This window comes from Amblyomma maculatum, chromosome 10 (assembly GCF_055883805.1).
Source record: "Amblyomma maculatum isolate TAMU_Amacu chromosome 10, ASM5588380v1, whole genome shotgun sequence".
Lineage (NCBI taxonomy): Eukaryota > Metazoa > Arthropoda > Arachnida > Ixodida > Ixodidae > Amblyomma > Amblyomma maculatum.
The window spans coordinates 180,575,778-180,602,557 of NC_139353.1; positions in this window are offsets into that span (position 1 = coordinate 180,575,778).

A 26,780-nucleotide genomic window follows, 5' to 3' on the forward strand; every position below is an offset into this window, starting at 1 on the left:
GATGAGCCCCACTTGAGACCAATGCAGGTAGCCCTTATGAGGCTTCCCACTGTCGGCCCACATTGCAATATGTTCGCGTCAGCTTCCGACAGATTTCGGCACCTTTTTTGGATGGAGGTTTACTTTTGAGTTTGGCCAGCCACTTCCAAATTTCATGAGGCGATGCGAGTTCCACAGAGCTTGCCAACATCATTCCAGTAGGGATCAGACGCAGACAATTAAAAAACATCTGCAGTCCAAGTTCTCTCAATTATTATTTATGGTAATAATTATTCTCATTTTATAACGTCTGCCTTTTGTAAACAGCTTCTACATAAAATTATGTCATTTCACAATACTTTCATATAATCAGTCCAGGCTAAATTACTGTGTTCGGAGCGATAATATTGTACGGCGAGTTGCAGGCTGTCAAGGGCGACCACTTAAGAAGTAACAGTTAACAAAGTACATGTTCCAGTCTTTTATCACAATTTACATTTACATTTACAGCACGCCAGCCTTCTTGTCCCGTTACGGCCAATGTAGGACTTTAAGCAGTGTAGCTAAGACGGCCTCATCTGTGCATCACGAAAGTTTGCCTACAATATCTCTCATTTATATCCCATCTGCCCTCAAATAACTTATAAGGGACCGAGCGGGACAGCATGTGGGCATTGTTTCTCGTCCCTACTGCCGATGTAGGTCTCCCAAATGTCTCTTCTATTACAGATTTATTTAGGGCTGCCCTATTTCGGTTCTACGAGAACGTTAACACAAATACCCCACATTTAGATTGTATCTGCCCTGAGATATCGACAAGGGACCTTCTATCGATAAAGGAAGTCTGCGTTATTCCGAGCAGCACTGATATGGGACACATGTAGCAAGAACATGGGAAAGCCCAAATTGGGCTTGCCTACTTTTCCTATTGGGAACCGAGTCTGGTAATATGATGATTGCCCCAGTCCTACTTGCCAACAAGGGATCAGTTGGGGCCCAAAATGGGTGCTACCTGAACATGTTATGCCGAATTTTTGCAATTGGCATTACCAACAAAACAGAATATATCGATCCAGAGACTTACACTGTTATCCCCAAGCAGCGTAATGATGCAGTCTTTCAGCGCCTGGAATGCGCAAAGCCCGAAGTGTAATGTTTGCCCTCAACTGCACTATTAACCAAATAATGCACTTCAGCACACATGACATATTTTAGGCATTCTTTTAAATTGGAATATCTTATTATATATTTCCCTGAAAACCTGCTTAGTTGAAGCATATTTTAAACATAATTTGAATTAACAATACTATTTATTGTGTGTTATTCAACAAAAAAACATGTAGCCCAGAATTCGTCAATTAAGTCAGAAATGCAATAATGCTAAACATTAATTGTAGGTATGGGTGCACAACTGTAGATGTATGCAGGATCACCTGGCACTGAACCTTCTATGTTCGATAGGTTGCGTAACTTAAGTACCTCGAAGAAATAGAAAAAGCGAATATGTCTTCCACCAGCTGCAACTTCACAAGAAAGTTCTGCGCTGCGTTTGATTTTAATCCGCCGCGCTGAGGTAATCACTTGCAAATAATAGAAAATAAATTTATAGTCACCGCTTCCGTACATGTCTACTCAAGTCAGCCTTGCCTATGGAAAATACGAAAAAAAAAACGAATAAACCAGTGCAATACAAGGTAGAAAACGTTATAAAAGAAAACATACATAAAGCAAGTGCATTTCCGTATTCATATTGTCTTAGGAGTGAAAAAATCTGGTAGTAGGAAATGAATATAGATCAGTAAAATCTAAAGTGGCAAAGTTACTGCCGCAAGCAGTTAAGGTTTGGAATATGTAAAGTGATCATGTTTAATTTGCATGCGAAAGCACAAGGAAACGAAGGAGGACACGCATAGGCGCTGTGTGTGTCCTTCTTTGTTTCCTTTTGTCCCGTTCCTTCGTGCTGTTGGACCACCATGCAGGACCAACTAGCCCGTACACTCGCGAATCATATTGACTGAAAATTCGCTAAATATTATGCTTCAAAATGTGTAGTTTGCAATTAGGTTGGAAGCTCTAAGTCGGCGTCTCCATTTCTATTGACTCAAAAATAAAAATAGATATCAAAATGATATAAATATCATTTTCCCCAGCATACACCGCCTAAAGCACAAAGGACTGAAAGCAATATAAGATAAAATATTGACAATAAAAACGAAATTTGCAGAAGAAAGGAAATACATAAAGATGGAGGATAATACGTAGCGGCAGGTTGTATGGTTGCGCACTGATTCTTCGATGATCTGTGCTACTTAACGAGAAAACAAGACATTTACACGTTTGAAAGAGCTTTCAACACTGCTTTCTCGTTAGATGTTTAAGATGGAACAATATATGGCTCTTTGATGCCGAGTCAGGCCCAGTACTCCTATTCCACCTTGTCGCTTAATTCATAGTGATTTGTTAAAGGAGGGTTTATACCGCTTGTCTATATCAAATTGTCGCTTGCGCTATTGCGCCATACTCTTAAAGGGCAATCCCGGCGTTTTTTTTTGTAGTTTTGAGCTTCTCATTGCATTACTTACCTCTGTGTGTCCTGACTCCAACAGAAAAAAAAACCGTTTTTCAAAATTACAAGTGCATCTGATTTTAAAAAGCAAAAACAGAAAACCGAAACCGAAACTCCTTTCATGGTCATAAACGTCGTTCCAGTCGAAGAAACGTTGACATCACACACAGTATCGGAAAACCATTCGCAAGCTAGTTGGATGGCGGAATTAAAGTGTGGAAATCGAGAGGAAGTACTTAAGATGTCTGAGATGGCCCGATACAGACCTGAAAATTTCATGATCACGCAAGGAGTGGGCAGTAACGCAAGTGTACTGTTTGTGACATCACAAACGCAGTGTTGCCCGCAGAAATTATCTCAAAAGATGACACAAAATGTGATCGTTTTAAAATTGTGCTGCGCGCCAACGAATTACCGCATGGGGCTCAAATTTGAAAGAATGCGTCAGAGCACAGGGAAAAACCCATATTAAACTTTTTATTATAATATTCCAATATCGAAAAACCTCCGGAGTGGCCCTTTGACAAAGCTTTGATGTCCACTATACTTTTTTCTTTTTTTAGAGACAGCAAAACATGTGAAATCAGAGAAGGATGAAAATACGGACATATTCTAACAGCTTATGTCTATCGATTTCACAGATGTTGTCTGCTAGTCGTGAACAAAAACAGCCTATAAAACGCCAAGTAGAAACACAACAGAACTGCTCATAGGACAGCCGCCGGAATATGTTTCATTTTTTAGAAAACAATTTTCAGTGTATTTCATACATGAGTGGTAAGAACATGCGGGCTAACAGTCACACGTCTGTTCCCACTTTCTGGTCACACGAAGCGTGAGGCAAGAAATGCTTTCGCGTTTATATCACCCGGAATACGTTTGAAACAGTGATGGCCCTAAAAACGTCCCGTCTAGTAAATTTCAAAGCGAAACCACTCAAAAATAACATCCAGGCAGAGCGCGTAAGGCGGGAGGGCGCTCGTATCTAACTGCGCACAGACAGGTGAGTATGTGCTCGCGCCATGGGTGCTCACCTCAGAACCATGAACGCCTACGCACTGCGCTAAACTGCTTGGAATTGTAATTTGGCATCAAAAAAAGTCGTTTGCCAGGAAAAATGGGCTTCTCTTAATGATCAGCAGCAAAATATACCTAAAGTGTCGAACAACTGAAAAGTTACTTAATTAGACTCTTATTCGTATAAACATGTTAATAAATGCCCGCCATAGAGACTATCATTCGTGTTCTCAAAAATTCCTCTCGTTTCCAAATCATCATTGCACAGAATACGAATATTATTATTTCATGCATTCAGACGTCCAGGCTTCAAATAGAAGCCGAAGGTGTGCTATGATTTTTAGCGCGCAAGAAACTTATCATTAAATTAGTCATGCAATAAAAGCAATCTCCACTTAGATTTTTAATAAATTTTTCAGGACAGTCAATTTAAAAATGCAAGCTGAAAGGTTTTGAGGCAATCTAAAAATTGATTCTAACCGAAATCAAAAACTTTCGTATTTAGTTTGTCATGAAATGTTGCAAGATAAATACCTACGTCATAAGAAAATTCTATTTATCAGATATGAGTACGGTGCTCGGGTTTAAAAATAGGCTGCTGCTCCCTCACCTCACTCTAAACTAGAAAATATCAAGAAATGAAGAGCCAGAAGTATATATTAGGCGCACGGTACTGAAAACCTCTAAACGTTGCAAACTTACCAGTTCATCCTCTGGCTCGAGTTTCTCCGCGCATTCAACTACAGCGTCGCAGACAGCACCCAATAACTGCAGGAAAATATTTCATTGAACTTCTCGTCGCTCCACGCAGCTATTCTTAGTTTCTAACAAAAAATGGACAGATTATCTTTTGACACCTAGCAGCACATATATACACACACGTGCTCAGTTATTTGATTCCTTACGTTTCGCGGCAACAAGGGAAACCCCCAGGCAGACGAGATTGCCCGTTCTGCCCACAGCGGCGCCGTTCCAGTTAAAATCCCCATATCCAGTGTTGACGCAGCCGGTGCGCTTCGCTCTTTGGCGCCAGGGGATCGCAATTTCAGCGTAGAGCACGGGGGAGGTTTGCAACCGTCGCCTCAGGGCCCTGGATCCTGAACTGGGCCTTTCCCATCACTCTGCTCGTCGAGAATCAACGTTTCTGTGCCGCTTATGCTCGATGTTGCGTTTACCAAAAAGTATGCTTTCAGGATTTGAACGGCCGGCAGCCCTACCTGTGAAAACTGTGACAGTGAAAAGACACTCGAGCATCTCTTATGAATGTCCTGCATTTGTGAGTGAAAGGCATAAACGACATTGTGCGCTTGACCACCACGATCCTCGCGCTTTAACGGCGTATCAGATCCTTTGTCCGTGGCCATGGCAGTTGACCGCCTCATACAGGGCCCTGTTTAGTTTTCTGACAGCCACTGACTTGTGTTAGAAACTCTGACTACGCTCCACATCCCACCTTCCCCTCTTAGAAGAAGTACAATACTTGAAGTGCAAGAACATTGCAGAACTGCAATAATGAAAAATGAAGTTACACAATACAAATGCAGAGACCTGAGCGCGCTGTAGTGAATGCACAATGCTTAGAAAACCTGAATGTACACTTTTAGCTTAGTTCAGTTCAGTCGTTCAGTCGTGTCCGACTCTTCGTGACCCTATGGACCATATCACCCCACGCTTACCGGTCTCCCACTATCTTTCTAACATCACCTAACTTCATCTGCAGCGCCTCGAGCATGCCATCCAACCATCGCGTTCGCTGCCTACCCCTTCTTCGGTGACCCTCAACATTTCCCAACTATAAATCTTTTTAGCTAAAAACGCGCAAAAATGTTGCTGCATTTATATTCCCTGGTTTTCCTGAAAAGTTGCTCTATTTTCATATTATCATAATCGGCCTCCGTAGTCGAGCACACTAGCCACTGAGCCATGGTGGTAAGTGATGCAGGACATAGTGCCATGAAAGCACTCCGCTACTAGCGATTTTGCGAGTTTTACGTATGGTACAACACTGCCCCCACAGTATGATTTACTTGTAGAAGAGTGTTCAAGGTAGCAGATAATGTCTTTAAATGAAGCGTTGAAATATCAGCGGCAAAAAGTAAAAAATAACTGTTGAATATGAACTGCGTGTAAAAAAGCTTTAAGAATACCTCAATAATTTATCAAAGTTTGAATGAGTTTCTTATATAGCAAATAATTTCAATGAAAAGTGACGTAAATATAATCGACTATTGTTCTGTAATTATCACCTACTTTTAAGAGACGTAATTGACGGTAGTAGTCACTTGCACTCTGAAAGGGGTCCTGTTATTTGTAATCGGTTGCCTTATCTGCAGTACCGTGTGCACATCTTGTTACAGCGCATCGCGCGATAATATTGCAAATTTTGCACGCTTGTGATCTAATTCAATTATTGGCCCAATTTCTTGCAGTTCTCTGAAAGATTCAACAAGTTAGTGTCCTTACCCATGGAAGATGATCGGTCATATTTCCGTGCAAGATCGTTCAATGTGTGGCCTTTATTTCCTAGATGTGTTTTACAACAATGTAGTTCTGTTACACAGACAACTGCTGCAGTACATTCCACGATGCTCTCGGCGACCTTCTTGACACATTTCTTCGCCTCTTATTTGTAGATACGCGGTCACAGAAGTATAATTTTAAATGGCGCTTTACGTACCTCTGTCATGTTGTAGTAGTGCGCTATCTTATTCAGGATATGTGACACATTATGCGTGCACGGGAACACCTGTTTTTAATTTGTTTTCCACCTTTAGTCACTAATTGTCTTGCAAATTTGCAACAGTGGGCTTGCTTTGACTGCACCGTTTGCACAACCCACACTGCGCGAATTAAGCTTCATGAAAAACTCAAAAAAGAATTCCTTTTTATCAACTTTTTATTTCATGAGAGTAGACTCTAGGCAAAAAATGGTAATCCCTCTCCTAAAGATTTTGAGCAATCTGCAGGAAATGAAAAATGGTTTTTCAGGACAACGCCGCAGTAAATCCACAGATTTTTTTGCATAAACCGATACTAATCAGCAAAGAGGAAGCCCTCAATATGCCTTTCTTATTAATGGTTATGCATTTATCATGTTCCTTAGACTGACCTAGAAGTCTGCGCATCATATTTTGAAACCAAGTCCTCAATATGCATTTCTTATTAACGGTTATGCAATATCATATTCCTTAGACTCACCTAGAAGTCTACGCACGATATTTTGATACGCCAAAGGTATTGCTTACTCTGAGAAACTTAAATATTGCCGCGAAACCTTCAAAACTGTATTTGTTGTTTTTTTAACAGCCGCCGGCATAAAGGCTTATCACTCCGATTCTGGATCGCGTATCAGTTCCGTAATCTTTCTTTGTTAATGCTTGATGTCGCTAGTCACATCGTTATCAGTTTCGTTGTAGCGCAAGATGCACCGAGATCTGTCTCGAAGATTCCGGCCACTCGTGTGTCTTTCCACAATGTTCCAGCCCGTGCTGGTAGCTGTTTGCAACGTTATCTAGACTGTTCTGAGCAGCCTTTAAATTGAGCGTTGACGAGTTTGACGGGCATTCTTTGTTCGACGATCGACCAGCACGTTTCTAGCTATCGCCGCCGCCGAGTTGCTTAGTTCTTTTGCGGGCGCAAGTCAACCCAATAAAGTGTTAATTTCAGTACCATCAAGCCTGTGCATTCTTTTGGTGTCAACGGCATTGTCACCACTACGTGACAATATCATCAACGCACGAGCAAACATTGAAAGTAGCTGCATTGTTGCAATCCTTAGTGAATGGTCACTACCTACAAATATTTATAATAATGTAGTTAAACATAGGCCCATGTGCATGCCTTAACGTGCGATTTCCCTTCTGTAAAACTCGCCGGGTTCCATTTAAACATCCAATGACAAGCCTGCACAGTTTTAAAAGGAAACTTCTACCTCGCCAACTACCGCTGCCCTCTCCGGGGCCCGGAAGTTTAAATTGGTATGTATATGTATTGTGTATATGTAGAAGTTCTTTGCCATAAAAAGACCGAACTCGATTTAGTGGCCATTGTAACTAACCTGTACCTGCGAAACGTATTTTGCGGTAAAGTTGTTTTGAACGGTATGTTCCGTTTCAGCGTCTTTATCGTCAGAATTTCGTTTTGCAGTCTATATGTTACACTTGTCCGGATTTTCATTATATAGAGCCCAATTACTTGGAGAACTGCATTGCCTTGCAGTTTATCCTAACTAACATGATGCTGGAATAAAATAAATGTTCTTTTTTAAGGCTCGGAGTACCTTCTCATTGCAGAGATGCGATAGAAATGTGACAAATCAATCATCTTGGTCCATCTGAAAGAGGCCACGGTAATTATGCCTGAAGGAATGAACCAGATCTCCCAATATGTATTGCAATCTTGTGGGCGCAGTTTCTGTCGACCTTGACTTGTTATTCATTCTTTTAAACGGTACATGTGTTATTTTTATCCATCATGTTTTCTGGGTTCTCGCGGAGCCACCGCCAGTTGTTCACGGGCTTCTTTTAAAGCTTTATAAAGCTAGTTATGTCAGTTAGTGGTATATTAAACACTTTTCCTTGAATTTGGGCTTCGTCCAATGTCCCCGGAAAAGATTGTGTTTGATCACGGGCGTTGCTTAATCTGGTTAATGTCAGCAGCTCGATAATGGAGTAGTTTACAACCTCTGTCATCAATGAGACAACATTGCAGACAACGAGAACACACCTGCACCCCTTTGCTTCAAGAGACGTCTGTAAGTTTCAAACACAAAGATCAGGTGGTGAGACAATTAGTAGAAGCGTATCACATGATAATGGGTGCTCCGCGTGGGTCGCAAAACCGCCATTGTCACTGATTAACTGTGATATTACTTTTCTTGAGAAGTCATTGCAGAAAGATTAGGATAGGATAAATACGTGTTTTGTGTATTTTGGTGGGATTATGTATATATGTCGTTTCTGATAACAAATCTTGAGTTGAAAGTCAGCGCTAGTGTTGTGTGTGTTAACGGTTTCGTTTTTTCGCGCTGTTAAATAATGGACATCATTCCACACCGTAACATCTGTTCGGGCAAGCTAACCAAGATATCGGTCGTAGCGGACATCATTCCACACCGTAACATCTGTTCGGGCAAGCTAACCAAGATATCGGTCGTAGCGAACCATACCTAGCCAGTCCTCGAAAGTCTGCACTTGCTTTTGTGTCTCACATAGCTACATATTACGCACAATATTTTCCATTTCAGTCGTCGGGTGAGCAATTCTGAAAAGGGAACCTACTTAAGTAAATATGAGACGGTTGTATCACGTAATCTCCTATGTAAGAGCCAGCATGGATTCAGGAAAGGCTTATCGTGCGATACGCAGTTGGTAGAGTTTACCCACGATTTGGCCTTGACAAATGAGCAACAGGCTGTTCAATGTGTTTTCCTAGATTTCCACAAAGCCTCCTCATTACCAAATTAGAAGCTTATAAGTTTAACTATAATATTATTAAGTGGATTGCCGAATATTTGTCATTACAGAGACAGGTGATTGTTCTGAACGGTTTTTTTTTTTTTTTCAATACACACCAGGGACTTCAGGAGTTCCCGAAGACTGCGTTGGATCCACTGTTGTTTTTGTTATATATCAATGATATTTCAATTGGTGTACGGTGTTCATTTAGAATGTTCGCTGATGATTGTGTTGTTTACAGAGTGATTAGTACCCAATTCTGATTCACAAGTCTTGCAAGATGATTTAAATACAGTAGCAGGTTGGTGTGCGCGTTGGAACATGTCATTTAATATGAATAAACAGTTCACGTCACCTTTACAATAAAAAGTGCTTCCCATCCGTATAGTTAGAGAATCGGTGATACTACCTTCGGGACAAGTAAATATTTTAAATATCTGGGAGTCTTTTTTAAATTTGATTTAGATTGTAACAGGCACATTAACTATATTGCAAATAGGGCGACATCAGTTTTGGGTTTCTTGAGGAGAAATTTCAGTCATCTTCCAAGTAACCTAAAAGCCAAGCTTTACTTCAGACATGTTTGAACAATACATGAGTATGCGTGTATTTGGGTTGACTTCATACACCTCAGCTTATAGGCAATTAAAAACATCCAGAACAGAAGTCAGGTTTGTTCTTTGGAAATTACAGCCGGAAACTTAGCACGACAGAAAGCAAACATGAACTTAAAGGGCAACAGCTAAAGAACCGTAAAAGAAATACTAGAATAAAAAGTTTTCGTGACATTTTTTACTCTAAAACAGGCACCAGCCGCAAGAAGTAAATTCAGGCGCCAAATTATATATCAAAGTGGCTCCAGCACGAAAGCAGACTCCTGGATTGAGGAAACCGATTGCTAGTTGACAGAACGCTCTTTCCGGCACCGGCCAAATACTCGCGGTTAACGTAGTGTAGCTTTTGCTGAAAATTATGGTTCACACGTAAGCTCCGCATTTAAGGGCATGACGCGATAAAGTAGGTTACCAGTCCACATAAAAAGCTCTGCTTGAACTAAGCAATATGAAAGTACGTGCTTGCGTGGCATAAGCATAACGTGAATTCAAATGTGATGGCAGGCTGATTCTAATTTCACCCTTCCACATGAAACGAAAGGCCTGAGTTGACGTTATTTCAGGCAACGAGGCACAGGCGAAATTATGAATGGTAACGTAAAGTAGCATTCGTACAGAAAACCTGCAGAATAATGTGTTCCTGACCTTGTAGATGGGCGACTAGATTTGTCATATCGACCGTGCTCAGTGCTACTAAAAGGGTGTCTTCAGGGTTGTCATCTTGATCTGCGGGTGCTGAGACCATACGGGCTCGCGAGACCCAGTCGGAATCTGTGTGCCTGTGACCAGACGTGTTTTTTATTGTGGCGTCGAAAGTTTGCAACCGAGGGACCGATAGTGCAAACCCCTCTGAAGGGTTTTTGAGTGCTGAGCCAACAAAGAAAGTGGTGTTCGGTAACTATCTCCGATGGGCGTTCGCATAAGTAGAGCCTGAACTTAGAAAAATCACCCAGCTGCCGGAAGGCATTCTTTTTCACAGGTATAGTGAAAATGAATAGGCGATATCTTTCATCGTTGTCTAGCCGATCTATCCACTTGAATTGGCGTGCGTGGTATACCGTTAAGAATAAATGAGATACTGATGTCAGTATAGCAAATGTTCAGCGATCTGTTCTGCCTTCGCCGACGTCGTACTGTTAAAGGGGAAGGGCTTGCCTATATGATCCCATGTCTTTTTTGAAAACAATCTGGAAGACAGCTAAAGAAATAAGGTCCCCTAGCTCCCCGTTTCACGGACAGTCCTCATGCGATATAAGTTTGTATTTATGAAATGAGCTTTAAATATGCATCTCTGCTTGTTTCCCATCACGGTGCTGACAGCGATTCCAACTCGATGAGCGAGAGGCAGAATTTTATTATCTGCCGAAACTAGACTGATCGCACGGAAGTCATCTCATCCGCAGCCAAATCACAGGGCGATTTCGTAGAACTGCAACTAAATAGCTGCGCCGGAAAAAAGAGAGAGGTTTTTCATTTTTCGCGTCCTCAAAAAATGTATCTGCATTTCGGTTCAGTTAGATCCTCAAGTGTTCGCAAAATTTCCAATCACGCCGTCCGGTACGGGTGATTTGTTCGGGGGTACAGAGCTTTGAAATTTCGCGCTCTATTTCTTCAACCATAAGTGATGAGTTCTTTGCTCCCTAATCTCCCAGAGAGTGTTGGATAGTTGTCTCATGACTTCGGATATTACGGGATCTATTTATCGGCCGGGAGAGAGAGAGAGAAACCTTTATTGTCGGGAGTCGTCTTACTTATCTTAGTGGAAGAGCCAAGTGGCCGTTAGCTGATGGCTTGCGGCGACTTCTTCAGCGCTGTTTACGGCGCCCAATTGCATATCGGGGCTCGCGTTACGCAGCACTTCCTCCCAGGAGTCCAGTGAGGGAGCTTCTATGAGAGCCTTGGAAGGCGGGGCCTCTGAGAAACCCCACACGATATGATTAAGGTCGGCTTTCTCTCCGCACTTAGTGCACGATGAGCTTATGCTGACCGGAAATATGTGTGAATAAACCGCAGGGTTGGGGAAGGAGTTCGTTTGTAGTTTCCTCCAAACAATTTCTTGTCTTGTAAGTGATTTGTTTGGTGGTGGGTATACTGTCCTAAAGCGTTTGAAGTGTTGTGTAAGGTCGCTGTATGTGAGCAATCCTTCCATTTTAAGTTCCTTGGAATTAGGTCTGTCCTCTCGGCCTAAAAACCTTGAACGTGTTGATGAGCAGCCTCATTGCCTCGGTTCCCTGAGTGGGCGGATGTCCATACGAGTTGCATCTCTCTGTCGAGTATGATATCCGCAAGGATGTTTCTGGCAGTATTTCATATTCTGCCACTCCAGAAGTTACGTATGGCAGTTTTTAAATCACTGACAATTATGTCCGCATCTGTTGAAGCGGTGGCTAAAGTGACTGAAACGGCTGAAAGTGCTGCTTCTTCCGCCTGGTCCGAGTAGCGGCCTTTGACTGAAACGGCTGAAACGCATTTACTGACGTTACTGGACTGCCTAATTACGCGGATGTAAAAGGCAACTTCAGCATATTGTAGTCCGAGGTGTCGGTATACAGCACCTCATCGCGATTTCGGTGTTTTCTGTTTTAGGCCCTAGGTCTAGCTTTCCTTTCGCATTCATGGAAGGAGGGATGTATGCTTTTGGGCAAAGGTTTGGACATAATTTTGTCGCGCACTCCTCTTGGTAGTGGGCCTGGGTGGTTGGCTAGTGGTTCGGCAATATTTCCCATGCGGTTGAGCATTTGTATGCCTGCTTTAGAGTTCGTTAGTCTTTGTCGCTGTGCTATCTTATGAGGTGTGATCAGCTCCTCTACAGTGTTGTGTATCCCAAGTGAGAGACGTTTTTTGGTTGAAGGGCTTCTGGGTAGACCTAGCCTAGTGTTGTAGGTGCTTCTAATAAGTCTGTCTAATTTTGCCTTGTCAGATTGAATGACGCCCAGATAAGGGACTGAGTATGTGAAACGACTTAGTGCAAAGTCATGGAAATAACGGCAAAAGTCAGCCTCTTTCATTCCTCTCTTTCTTGGAGTTAATCTGTGTATCAATCTAGTGATTTGCTACACAGTAATTTCCAGCCTGTTAATAGTAACATTGCTCTTCCTATTGCTCTGGATGTAGAGCCCGAGTACTCTAATAGCATCGACAGTACGTATGGGTAGTCCGTGCAGGCAGACGTTTATATCTCCTTTGTCTTGCATTTTCCTTCTGACTGCTAGTAGTTCAGACTTTGGCTGTGAGCATTTCAGCCCAATCTGGTTAACGTATGACTGGCCTACATTCACTGCTTCTTGATGCTTTTCCTCTATGTGAGCGTCGGAACCTTTTGTTACCCACAATGTCTTCAAGTTTTGAAGGCGGACCTATCTGTGCTAGGTTGAATAAGAAGGGAGAGGGTACTGATCCTTGCGGGGTTCCTCGGTCTCCTATGGCTATTTTGTCCAATCTAAGTCCTGCAATACTTAGCTCCGCAGTCCTTCCCGAGAGAAAGGAAGGAATGTAATTAAAGGTTTTGTTCCCACGTTGATGTTGGAGAGGGCTTGGAGAATGGCTTCGTGAGAGATATTCTCGAAGGATTTTTCCAAATCCAAGGCAAGAATCACTCTGGTTCCGGTTTTGTTAGGGTGAATCTATCACTTCTTCATGCAACTGAAGTATTACGGCCTGAGTAGAGAGTTGACTTCTGAAGCCAGTCATTGAGGTGGGCAGAAGGTCATTCTCTTCTGCGTAGTTCTGCAGCTTATTTAGAATAACATATTTCATAAGTTTACCTAAGCACGCCGTAAGAGAGATGGACCCTAAGTTCTCTATGCTTAATTTTTTTGGGGGGTTTAGGAATAAAGACAACCTTAGCGTCGTTTCACATTTGCGGAAGTTCACCTTTGCTCGCATGTTCATTCATTAGGTCCTTAATTGCTCAGAGTGACTTTAGGTCTAAATTTCTTATAATTTTATTGATTACGCCACTTGCCCTGGCGTCGAGGTAGTACGTAAACGGCCAATCGCGGACTAAATTTCCGCTTCCGCAATCTCTCTGTCCAAATCTTCATTAAGAACCCCTTTGTACTCGTAAGTCGCTTTGGGATTGCTAGCAGTATTGAAATATCTGCCTCGGAGTTCGCTTAGGAGATCTGCATCTGTAACTGAGTATTCGTGTACGATTTGATGCATGTGAGATCTACTTGCTGTTTTAATGAGCGCGGAATCTTAGAGATATCAGATGGCAGGCTATTTTGGTCCCAAGTTGGCCGTTTAGCCCAAACAGATCTGTCCCCATTGTTGTTTGTCTAGTTCCTGTGCGTGGGATTCGATCTGTCGCTTAACTGATGCAAGCTTGGACCTTAATTTCTTGTTACACCTTTTTTGCCTCCATTTGTTTAGGATGCTTTTGTGTGCCTCCCAGAGATGCAAGAGTTCAGAATCAGCGAGGGACTGTTCCTCCAGTGTTTCTATATCCAGAGTGGCAATAGTAGTGTCTTCTTTGAGTTGTGTAATCCATGCTTCTAGATCTTCTATATACTTAGAGACTGTGTTTTCTCTTAATTTTCGGAAGCTGTCCCAGTCCGTAATTCTGGATTTGGCTGGTGTTGATTTGTGTGATGTAGTGTGGAAGGTGATTTGTATGAAGCAATGATCGCTGCCTAATGGGTTTCCTGTGTTCAGCCATTTCACTGCTATTACGTTTTTAGTGAAGGCTTGGTCCGGCATTGTATCTCTGCTTACGCTGTTTCCTATGCGTGCATATGCTTGAGGGTCGTGAAGAAGAGAGAGTCCTATTTCTCTCGTGGCCTCTCATAGCTTAATTTCTTTGCTGATGAATAATATTCAAGCCTACTCGGCCAGGACGAGCCTGGAATATTATTCATCAAGACCGCCGCCACCTCACTATGCCCTCGCGTAACGTTTCGGGTCTGAGCGATCACGCGCACATTGTTTTGAGCTGCAAAAGAATGTGCACCTTTCCCTCTGAAAGGTGCAAAAGTCTTTTGATGTCTGCGTTTCTTTGCTCCCGGCCGCGGATGTGTGTGACCAAATGTCGCCGTTCTCGTTCAGGTCAAAATTCCTCTAATATTCTGCTGGCATCTCTTTGTACGCCCCGACAGGGCCTTGACGGTACCTGGGAGGCGCGAAATCAATTGTGCCTGGTTTAAAAGTACAACTCTCTCTCACGCAGTGAAGAAATCATCGGCGTCTACATTCTCCAGCTTTCGAGACACATTTTCGAGCTCTGCAGCGAACATCGCCGCGTTAATGAAGTTCCATCTGCATTGCCCTTTCACGTAGGCAAACACGCCATTGACATACACCATGTGGAGGAATGCGGGTGATATCTACTAGAGAAATTCAGCAAATCCAACAGGCGGTGTGACCGAACTCGCAATGATTTCGCATTTCCGCCGCACTAAGGTGCCTTAAAATCACCCCTGTAATATTTGGTGGTGTATATATCTTTGGCTGGACACATGACGCATGTGTGTAAAATGGTATTATCTGATACTTGGTGGCAAGTGTATCACTTTCGGCACAGGTTGCGCTAGAATTATTGCGCCCAACATCCTAGCTTGCTTGCCAAACAGGTGTTACGTGTGCATAGACGGCTCGCCCCGCAAATTGCGTAGCGGTGACCGAACTGTCCTCTCAACCAGGCGTGCACTATAACCTGAAAGATGAATGTTGTCCAAAAGACTAACGCTGGGATTTGTGGCATACAATAATCCCAATATTTCAAGCCATTTCATTTGATCTCGCCGTCACTTTCCGTACCGCAAAGATGTCGTCCAATGTCGGTCGATTCCTATAGCACCGTGTCACGAACATGCAGTTCTTTCTGAAGTGGTGAACTCCACGGGCTAGCAGGTCAGCATTGATGACGGCTGGAAGAAAGGTAACATATATGTAAGAGAGAGTGGATTCGTCTTTCTCATATCCCCTCCATTTTCAACACGAAGGGCGTCTTATAAAACATGTATTGAATTACACCCTTGGGCACCAGCTTTCTTATTATTATTAGATTACACGCTACGCCACCAGCTTTCTTACTATTATTGCAATACACGCTTGGGCGTCACCTCCTTTGTTATTACTTGATTACGCGCTTTGGCAACAGCTTCCTTACTATGTTCACGCAGAGCCGTACGCGTCATTCGGAGGATTGCAGGTGGCGATATGGACGCGTGAAAAATAACTTTGCGAGGAACACGAGGACACACAATAGTTGTGCTCCTTGCTCCATATGCAAAAGCACCAAAAACCACAAATCTCGCATTATTCGCAGAGACGAAATCCTTTTACTTCTTAGAACGCAAATATTCTATTTAGGTTCAACATCCCCCAACCTAGGCCCATTAGCTACATCACACTGTAGACACAGACCATATGTTTTACCTTACAAGACAGGCTGAACTAAATTTCATATTTTGCTCTCTCACGTGCAAAGCCGGCTGGCCTTTACTAAACAAGCTGGTTTGGTAAATCGAGCTCTATCCGCCGAGCGGAGAGCTTGTTCATGCCCCATATGTTAATTCTTACTGCTTTACAGTCGAGACATGTGTCTCAGACTACAGGTACAAGCACTGTTTTATTTTTTATTTCGCGCAGTAATTATCTAAACCAAGTGTAGCATTTTATCAGAGCATAACCAAGCAATATATCGGTGCTTATTGAGCAGATAACGTATGTGACTGATCGCGGCTAACGAAGCAGAAAAAGAAGTTTATAGCGGAATAGAGAATGGTTTTAAATGTGCGCACGTCGATTAATTAACAAAATGAAGCTCAGTGAAATGACATTTATTTTATGCAAAATTTAGGATGGCACAGAGAAATTTAGCATTAAAGCGAATAACCTTATGCCGGAACACTTATAAAGAAATAAAAAGATTTGAAACTTATTGTGGCTAATGTGAAAGTAGAAAGTGCGCAAAAACATATTCGCGCGTAGAAAATATTAAAGAAAATAGAAACCGGCATAATATATTTATCGCGAACTTTAGCTATCTCACCTACAATCGCATTCAATAGAGTAAAGAATTGCAGCTTCCTTTAGCTCTTACACAAAAAAAGACTGGTGGTAACTGCGAGAAAACGTTGGTAGAGTGAAAGACGTGCGGCCCATATTACACACATCATCAACTAACTTTCGATGGATAAGTAAGTTATGAAAATTTAAATTATATTTATATTGCCCCATGCAATAAAGTAATAACTCATTTGTTCAAACCATAATGAGGATGCTCAAAACATAATGAACCTTTACAGATTGAGAAAGCCATCTAAGGGAAGTTTCTGGTGTCATGGACTTTGTGAGCGTACGGGTAAGGACATGTGTATAAAAGTGCCCTTATATGCTTTGATAAAAGCGCGTACCATCCCCATGGCAGACTGAAATACTCTCATTTTTTGTAATAAAACCAAGTAATAAAAGGTATTTACTATTATTTATTTGCTATTTTCAACAGTCACCAGCATGCAGCCTTATCCCCTGATTGTAGCGCACAGGCCAATCCTGCGTCCTTTACTTATTCAAGCACGGCATCGCGAAACTTATCGTTGTAGCTTGGGATGCACCGAGATAAGTCGGGAAAGATCGCGGACGAGCACAACTGTTTCCGTATTATTCCAAGCTTTTCTACTAGACCCTGCTTGATTTATCTAGCTATATCTGCATCTGCTTGAAATTGAGTACTGCTGAATGCAACCGGCATTCGTAGATAGACGACCGCCGAGTAGGCGTGCTGCTATCATCGTCGCCGATTGCTTAGTTCTTTTGCAGACGCGAGCAAACCCAATAATGAACTCATTTGAAAGCAACGGTCTAAGGAGTGAACATGACGTTTCAACTATAATGTGAGATTTGGGGGAGGTACTTGCCTTCATGTTGCGGACTGCTTATATATGCCGAAAGCCCTGTTCGTGTCTCCACGGGAGGCCTGCCCACACACGTCTGAGCCAGGCGCCGACTACAATGGCTCCAACGTGAATACGGGCTGCTAGCGGGCCCCACCTGAACAAGGGCTGATGCTCCTACAGGGACGATGATTCAGTCCGCTTGCCGGTTCACGTTGCGAATCGGCAGACCCGACAGGGCCCCGCCCCTCATTTTCAATGGCATCTCGGAACAGGGTCTATAAGGACTTAATCATCACTGACCAGTTGCGGAATTTAACCACTAGGATTATGCATTAAACCTCATTGATGACATTTCTTGCACTGAATGGGGCAGCCCTTATTTGGTATGAGGATAACTAGTCTTTTGCAACGAATAGCGAAGACCTCAGGAAGGAGCTGTTGTGTGAAACGAGAGAACGGAATGCTCCAGATTCATATTCAGCTCCCAAGTGAGTCCGTCCTAAATTATATCGAAGAACTGAAGCGCGCGCCTCTTAACCACGCTGAGCTTAATATAACATAAGATAACAGAAAATATTTCTTGATATGAATCGTCCGAGTCACTTTTTTTCTTACCTTCAAGAGACTCACCAGGAATCGTGGAAAAATTCGAAAGAGCCCTCGACGGACCCTCGACGCCCAGACTAGACGTGCAACCGCCTGTCACAACTCCCCGTAGCGTCCTTAGAAGTGGCAGCCACCTAGTTCTAACGACTTAAGGGAACTTATATTCTAAGCCATTAGCGGCGAGCTCCGCCAGCTGCTTCCATCACCTCAAAAGCTCCAGTAGCGACGCTTACAGACATCGTCCACGAAGATGTACAGCAGACCCTTGCTACAACACCAACCCAGATGACCGCTTCTGAGCAACCACCAGCCGTGAGTTCCGCCGGCTCGCTACGTAGCTCGCCTCCATGATGTGACAAACGAAGTCCTCGCTTCTCCCGTCCTGTTTCAGAAATCCACCCGTGGCCCCCTCGAATAACTTTCAGGCCAAGGAAATAAGAAGCCTCGAAGACTTCGAACAATTGCCCGCTGTCCTTGAACAGCGGTGAAGCTGGTCACATCCTGAGTCATTGCCCGTAAAGACCGGTTATATTGGGCGGTTTAGTCATTTTCGTCCCACTACCTGGTCCTGGCGAAAGACTACAGAAAATGGACAGGTACTTGCGCAGGGGACGGTCGCTAAACCGCCAGTACCGTTCTCCATTGCCTTTTAGTGACCGCGTTGTGTCGCCGGGCCACAACTACGACGTCACTTTGAAAGTAAGGTCCTAGAGCTCCTGCAGGGGAGCTGAAGACAGCAACCGTTGTATGTGTACAAATGAAAATCCTGCGCCGCCAATCCCGAGTGACGACACAACAGCATTTACTCCGCCCGTACGCACGACGACCGAGCTGACACAAGCCCCGAGCGAAGGGAGAACAGAATGAGCCGGCGTCGACCTCAGTACCTGATGAAGCCAAAATCATCACCCAAGCCCCACGCGCAATGTATACGCACAAGGGAACTTAAAATTGCTTTGAATGGTAGCGCATTTACTGCCTTAGTAGACACCGGAGTCGACTAGTTAGTCATGAGTGGAGCGTTGGCCACCCAGCTCAAGAAAACAACTACCGCTTGGCACGACCCGCTTATTCGCACCTCTGGTGGTAGCCTCATTGCTCCGTTGGACCATTGCAGAGCAAAAGTAACTGTTTATGAACTTGCTTACCCTATGAGATTCGCGGTCCAGCAGCAGTGTTCACCAGACGTGATTTTGGGAATAGAATTTCCCAATCGACATCGCACGATCATCTACCGTCGCTAATAACTCATCAACCATCAACAGAAACATCCACACCGGTGGCGGTTAGTTCGGCGAATCACGTTGCTCGAAATTTCCTCGATAACGAATTGAGCGTAGCATCCTGATCGAGCATCGTGACCTCCATGGGGACCGGATATTGTCAAATCACCTATGGAGTCATCGAGAGAAACACCCAGTTGCTACTGGATCAAGCAGTGTGCAACGCTACAGCCAACGCCCATATCCGAAAAGAAAAAGCTCAAAGGCTGGTGATAAACTTCACTGAATGATACGAGCATCTCAACAAGGGCACGGCGATGATAGTTTTTGTCGACGAGCTAGCAGACACACCAGATGTCTTCGCCTTCCCGACCAGCCCTCAGACAATGCATCCACCCTAGGAAATGTGTCCACGTTAATCTTCACCTGGTTCGGTTCTCACCATCGGCACGTTGTTTTTCTTTCTACTTTGTGTTTATCTTTCCCCTAAACAGATTACATTACTAATTTATGTCATTACCGAAGTAAAAATTAACAAAAAAAAGACAAAGTACAATCCCCATGCTTTCCATGGCCTCGCCGACTGTTGGCTTGTTTCCTTCATGTATTATAACGAGCACCCTCATTTCCCCTTCATTTATCTGCTTGTAGCTTACGGGGGTCTCGGTTCTGGCAGTCTTGAAGCCATAGGTAGCGTTAGAGGGTTCTAGCACAGCTTTCGATCTCGCTCTTGATCACGTTCTAAGTGACGCTGGCGGTAAAACAGGACGTTCCACGTCCACCGGTTTGGTTGAGGGTGGCGCTGGTGAACACTTTCAAGGTTCGTATACAGACAACATTAATACCCAAGAAAGTAGCAGGGGGGACAGCGGCCGATGTAGCTCAGTTGGAAGAGCACCGGACGCGATATTCAGAAGTCGTGGGTTCGGTTCCTACCATTGACACGTTGTTTTTCTTTCTACTTTGTGTTTATCTTTCCCATAAACAGATTACATTACTAATTTATATGATTACCGAAGTAAAAATTAAAAAAAAAGACATAAAGTACAATCCCCATTCTTTCCATGGCCTCGCCGACTGTTGGCTTCTTTCCTTCATGTCACTATCCCGAGGCATACGAGACCAGATTCGCCCTTATTTAAAATGCTACACCGAATCAGACGGCGTTGTGGTGGAGAGGGAGGAAATCGAAGACAAGTTCTTTTATTACTAAGCAGGGAGTGATTGAGATAATTAGAGTGAGAATAAAATAGTTTTGTCTGGTGGGCGTTGTAGGTGCACGTGTCCTTGCGTATGACTCCCAGGGACAGTTCTACACTTGCCAACCATATAAAACGAAATGGTCATATATAGAGTTGGATGAAAAACGCGCTCAGTAAAATACGAAAGCGTCTACTGCAACACAGATATATTCCTATTTTTTGATTGAAGCCATAATTGTTTATTCTGGCTTCAGTAACCTTGAAAAAGCACAGGAAAACAAACACAAGAAACAGCTTTGTTTATGTACGGCATTGCTTGCATCTTCTTTGGTACCGATCCTAGTTAAAGAGAAGCAGCTAGCTGGTACAAGGCAAATACACATCGAGAAAACTTAACACGCTGCTTAAAATGTAAACGCCGAATAAATACTGATCATTATACACATAACAGGAACAACACAGGTGCTGTGTTGTTCATTTCCCTTTTTGTCCTGATTGTGCGCTGTTCCCCTTTTAAGCAATTTGAAACCAACTAGCCCGCAACAGTACCCTCGTGAGCTTTCTCATCTAAATCTCAGGAAGGGGGGCTCGGGCCTTTAGGTCCACTCCCCCTCACTACGTACTTGCACCGAATGATTTTCGTCATCGTCGAAGGTGCGACCAACTCCTTTGACAAATCACCTAATTAACACGGACGAGCACGCCCGAGGTCTCCGTCGAATTCCCTACCCGGTATCACCGTGGGAACTCCAAGCCATCGGCCATCAAGTTTAAGAAATTGTTCACGATGATGTGATCTAGCAAACGCAAAACCGCTGGGCAACACTAGTCGCCATAGTGAAGACCAAAGGCGAAACACTTCGCTTCTACGCCGATTATAGCGGCCGTCACGAATAAGAATTTCTACCCGCACTCTCACATCGACAACACTCTATATTGTCTCTGCAACGCTAAGAATTTCTCGGCAATTGAATTAAAGAGCTCGTACTGACAAACTGAGGTTCACGAAAGAGGTCGCGAGAAGATGGCATTCATCACACACGTCAGCCACTTCAAGTTCAACGTAATGCTTTTCAACCTTTGCTCCGCACCAGCCACTTCTCAGTGAGTAACGAGTACTGTACTGTCTGGCTGGAAGTGGTATATTATATGCTATACTTAGATGACGTCGTTTTCTTTGTCTTTGAAGACCACGTGTAAATGCTTCGGACATGGCGCAAACAAGACATCAGGGCTAACAACGAAACATGAGAATTTTCACGTCGCCTACAGAGTTCTTGTTTATGGCTCATATCCTAAAAGATGGGCTTCGCCCAGACCCGCAGATAACAGATGTGATCGCACAGTTTCCACTGCCCGGCGACAAGAAAGCTGTGCACCAATTCCTTTAACTACGCGCATATTAGTGACGGTTTGTCGAGATCTTTTCGCCTTCGCGGAACTGTGAAGTAGCTTACAAAGACAGCTGCACCATTTCACCTGAAAGCATTGCAAGCGCAAAGCTGCGAGGAACTTAAGCGGCCGCCTTCAGTGTCATTCTGTATTCGGCTACTTTAATGAATACGCCCAGACCGCAATTCATACGACGCATGCAGCGTGGGGCCTAGGCGCCATCTTTGTTCACAGGAGTGCCAGATAGGAAACGTTATTGCTTAGATTAGCAGGTCCCTATCAAAAGATGAAATCAGTTACTCAAAGACCGCGAAGGAGTGCCTCGCTATCGCTGGAGCACGTCGAATTTCCGTCTTTAACTTAGCGATCGACCTATCAAGGTAGTAAGTGATCAAAACGCTTTCTGCTGGATCATCAATTTGAAAGACCCCTCCGGTCGTCTTCCTCAATGGAGCTGACAACTTCAAGAATTCGGCATTACATCATCATCATCAGCCTGATTATACCCACTGCAGAGCAAAGGCCTCTCCCATATTTCTCCAATTAACCCGATTCTGTGCTAACTGCATCCACTTGACCCCTGCAAACTTCTTAACCTCATCCGCCTACCTAACTTTCTGCCGCCCCCTGCTACGCTTTCCTTCCCTTGAAATCCAGTTTGTTACCCTAAGCGACCATCGGTTATCCTCTGTTCGTACTACATTTGTCCTGCCCATGCCCATTTCTTCTTAATTTCCACTAGAATGTCAGTAATTTGAGTTATTTCTCTGACCCACTCTGTACGCTTCCTATCTCTTTATTGTATTTTGATATACTGTCAACCCCAATGGGGCTTTTACATACCTGGACATGAACTGCATGACATGGAAATAATTGCTGATGTGGCAGATTCAATATGGAAAGCCTTCATAGAATAGCACCAAGAACACCAAAAAAAAAATCATTTATACAATAAAAAGCATAAATCACAGGGGCTTTGACACAAATTCAGACAGCTTCATGACAACAAAGTAGGCTCGGCAAGTTCTAAGAACTTTTGGACTGTAGGTTGCCTTACAACTGAGGCGTCAAGTGCATTCCAATCGTGCACTGTTTGCGGAAAAAAGTAATGTAAAAAGTGTTGTTGCTACAGAAAAATTCAGAAATGTTACCCCTACCATTCGGTAAAATTGGGTAATGTTACCCTACCCTTTTTCGTTCCATAGCCCTCAGAGTGGTCCTCAACTTACGTAAAACCCTCTTGGTTAGCCTCCACGTTTCAGCACCATAGGTAAATACAGGTAAGATGCAAGTGCTGTATACTTTCCTCTTGAGCGATACCGGTAAGCTGCTAGTCATAATCTGCGAGTGCTTGCCAAATGCGCTCCATCCCAATCTTATTCTTCTTATTTCCTTTGCATGGTTCGGATCTGCGGGTACTACCTGTCTTAAGTAGACATATTCGCCTACAACGTCCAGTGCTTCGCTACCTAACGTAAACTGCTGTTCTTTCCCGAGGCTGTTGAATATTACCTTAGTCTTCTGCATATTGATTTTTAAGTCTACCTTTCTACTTTTCCTGTCTGTCATCAGTCATTATTTGGAGTTCACCTCCGAGTTACTTAGCAAGGCAATGCCATCAGCAAATCGCAAATTACTCAGGTTTTTTCGATTTACTCTTATCCTTAACTGCTTCCATTCCAAATCTCTGAATACTTTGTCTAAGCAAGCTGTGAATAGTATTAGGGGATCATGTCTCCTTGTCTAAAACCTTTCTTTATGGGAATTTTGTTACTTTCTTTATGCAGAAATATAGTTGTTGTTCAACCACTATATATATCTTCCAGCACTTTCACGTACGGCTCGTCTACCCCCTGATTTCGCAATCTCTCCATCACCGCCGAGATTTGAACTGAGTCAAATGATTTTTCGTAATCAATGACTGCTATGTATAAGGGCTGATTATATTCCAAGCATTTTTCTATCACCTGGTTGATGGTATGGTTATGATCGATAATAGAGTACCGTTTCCAAAACCATACTTGATCCTTTGCTTGATTGCAGTCTAAGCTTGTCCTGATTCTATTAGCGAATACCTTAGTATATACCTTTTACGTACCAGACAGTAAGCTGATTGGTCTGTAATTGTTAAGGTCCTAAGGGTCCCCTTTCTTATGAATGAGGATAATATTTGCATTCTTCCATGTTTACGGTACCATCGATGACATCAGGCACTGCTTATACAGGGTGGCCAATTTTTCTTGCAAGATATCCCCCCCGTCCTTTAACAAATCTGTAGTTATCTTATCCTCTCCAGCTGATTTCCCCCGTTTCATAGTTTCTAATGCTTTCTTGACCTCGTCCTTCATCAATGGTGGAACGTCTGACTGTTTTTTCCGACCGTCAATCTCATTACGGCCCTGACTACTTTGGCTACTGTAGAGATCTGTTTAAAACTCCTCGGCTACTTTGACTATCTTGCCCATATTCGTAATGACGTTCCCCGCCTTGTCCCTTATCGCGTACATCTGGTTTATGCCTATGCCCAATTTCTTCTTTACTGCTTTAAGGCTTCCCCCGTTCTCTACAGCATGCTCAACCTTCTCTATGTTATACTTCCTTATATCGGCCACCTTACGCTTATTCATAACCTTTGATATATCGGCCAATCCTATCTTTTCTGGTGGATTAGAAGCTTTCATACTCTGTCGTTTCTTACTCAAACCTTTTGTCTCCTTACACAGCTTACCGGTATCCTAACTATCCTACCGCCTACATTACAGTTGTCTACAAACTAGGCCGCAAGAATTAAGACGCAGACTGCTTGTCACCAGTCCCTGTTGACGCGCAGCCAGGAGACGACGACGAGAAGTTTTACTGGGACCGTAAAACTCCAGCGGTTTTTCACAGCAGCAGCGCTCGCACACTGAGTTCTAACCGATCTAACCGATTACCTGGCAGGTAAGACGGTTTACTTTTTCGTTGTGTTCAGGCGTCCTTTGTCGTCGTTCGCCTTAAAATTGATGCCCTCGTAAAACATAACTTCGTGCCTAAGAGGACTGCGCAGCTTCTTGTAGTGCCCAAGACCGGCCCTTAAGAGAAAATTCTAAACTGAATCAATCTCGGGATTTCAGAGGAGGCTCGCTGAACGAGTTTCCTTTGGAGGCTTCCCGCGCTTCCTGTTAAGCTGTATGCGCTACTTGGTGATGGCTACCATATTTTTACTACGCTAGGCAAACCGGCCACCTGTTCGGCCAGCGGCAGTGTCCCGCAATTTACTTCATCCTTCAACAAGACGTGGAAGGGCGATACGTCGGTAGTCTCATAACCACTAAGCATATGCAGCATATATTGAGCTGAAGAATCAGCAAAAGTGCACCTAGTCCGAGCTAAAATCTCAGTTGCCGTGAATTCCGGCGTCTTCTTCCAGTTTAAGCTTCAACACAGAGTTTAATGGAGGCTGCAGCCTTTTTGGAGGAGCCTTCCAGACTGTTTTACACATGGTCTTGGCCTGCTCATCCGATCCCCACTATTTCCATTCCTTCATAGCACACCCTTCTAGGAATGCCTGGGAGGCGACGCTGCTCAGCTGCCATGACTTGCGATCCAAGCGGATCTTGGTCGCCAGGGAATGAGCGGCGGCATTAGACGGCATTGTTGCTCCTGAATAGGAGCTCCACCTAGATTTGTGAGGACCTTGGTCAATAGGGCATGTGCCCACACCTCCTTGCCGAGAATAAATGTTTGCGGCCCCCATGACTGGGTAAGCCTTATAGGATATGCTGTTTGATGAAATTCTAGGGGAGTTGAATAACCGTTTTTTTTTTCAGTCTTTTCAGAAAAATATGAAAAACAAAAACAAAATAACTACGTCAGCTACGCTTAGTGTCAGCTGGCGATCAAGAGGCAATAAAGCGAACCTTGCTCCGTCATATTACCCAGCAGCAACCGGTGGTTTTAACAAAAATACGCCCTTGTAATTTGTACATTTTCACGTCTTGTCTTTCGAGCGAATCTGCTACCATGCATCAAATCTAGACAGACAGGATTTTGAAACTCTACTACTGCGCCACTGTGCCCTAACATTTGGTGGATATCGATGCAAGGCCTGCAACTGCCACTTTAATCTTACATGCCTCCCAGCAGCACAAAGCGTTTCAACCGCAGCAAATGCATTCGATACATCTAGGCGAGTGCATCTGAAAACGTCTAAACAAAGCTAAACTTTGATAAACTCCCATGCGCTGGGCTGCATAGAAAGCTAGTGCCAGTTTCAAAGAGTCATTGCCAAGGGTAAGTCAACTAACTCCTAAGCAACAGATTGTGTTAACTAGAATGAAGATTATCCACACTTGTCACGAAGCCGTGCTGTCGCAACTGCATAGCGGTTAGCTAGGCCAAGGTTGTGCAGACTAATAATTCCGCATGCGAGGCTGCCCTCGCGGGTGCAGTATAAAAGCAGCCTTTTGCCTTCACCTTCCTGATTGCGACAAGCGAAGGCAACACAGCATGGAATAGCAAGCGATTGCTAATTGAATTTCTTGACACGTGCTCCGTATGTTTTCCCTGAAATAATAAGATCGCAGTTGTGCGAAAAAGCTGAATAAGGAAAATTAAAAACACACTCTCGCTCGTAAGAATGTAGTCGCACCCTTCCACATGCCCTGAATCAGCAATGTTGGAGCAGACAAGAGTACAGTGATAGAAGTTGTGACAGGGGCGCCGACGTCAGGTTGGTGCTGGCACATGCAATATTGACGTTGATCTGGGGAGGTTACAGAGGCTTTAAGGAGCCCCTGACTCCACGGAGAGCCGCCGGAGTCAAGGTTACGCCGCTGAATTTGAGTTGGTCACCTACCCATAGCCCGTGCTAGCGAAGAAACCCCTCGGTAAGAGGTCTGTGAT